The following is an 812-nucleotide window of genomic DNA, read 5'->3' on the forward strand; positions in this document are numbered from 1 at the left end:
GGCTGATGAGCGCACCCCCCCAAAAGGAAAACCCCCCCCAAAAAAAAAAAAAAGAGGTAAAGCTAACATAAAGCAATGTAAATGCAATGTTAAGCTGTTAAGCATAGACTCATGGAGAGCATGGATGCTTGGTCCTTTCCGAGTCTTCCTTTTAGTTCTTATTATGAAATTGACATGTTTCAATTATTCTATTGTTGATCTTTAAATTTTATAAGAATGAAAAATATTAAGTGGATTCCTTAATCAAATTGTTCAGTTCTACATTAAGAAATTGGTTAAACTAGTTTTTAAGAAATTGGTTAAACCTTGGCTGCTACCCCTACTAGACCCCCCTCTTTTTTTTTTAAGGAGTTATTTAACTTTATTTATTAATTTATAATTTTGACAAGAGAAGGAGAGAGAGAGAGAAAGAGAGAGAGGGAAAGTGAGAAAGCAAGCTGCTAGGTTTGGGACTCAAACAATGGTCAGCCATGTGGGAGTCCAGTGCTTTAACCACCATGCCACCTGCCAGCTCTGCCATCTTGTTTTATATGGTATAAAGAATCTTAATGTAATTGAATCTGTTAACAATTGTGTTGTAAAAATAAATTCCTAGATATTATAAAATGGAAGTTAAAATTCCAAGATAATGGTAACCAAAACTAGAAATTATAAAAATAATTGTGTATCTGAAATATACAAGAAAAGTGAAGATTAAAAAAAAAGATTTTATTTAACTTTCTCCTTTTTCTTTCTTTCTCTCTCTTTTTTTTTTTTTACCATTTCTTTTGTTTTGGAGAGTTTTTTTTTTTTTTTTTTTTTTTTTTTTTGGG

This window comes from Tupaia chinensis, unplaced genomic scaffold (genome assembly GCF_000334495.1).
Source record: "Tupaia chinensis unplaced genomic scaffold, TupChi_1.0 Scaffold143970_1, whole genome shotgun sequence".
NCBI classification, from domain to species: domain Eukaryota; kingdom Metazoa; phylum Chordata; class Mammalia; order Scandentia; family Tupaiidae; genus Tupaia; species Tupaia belangeri.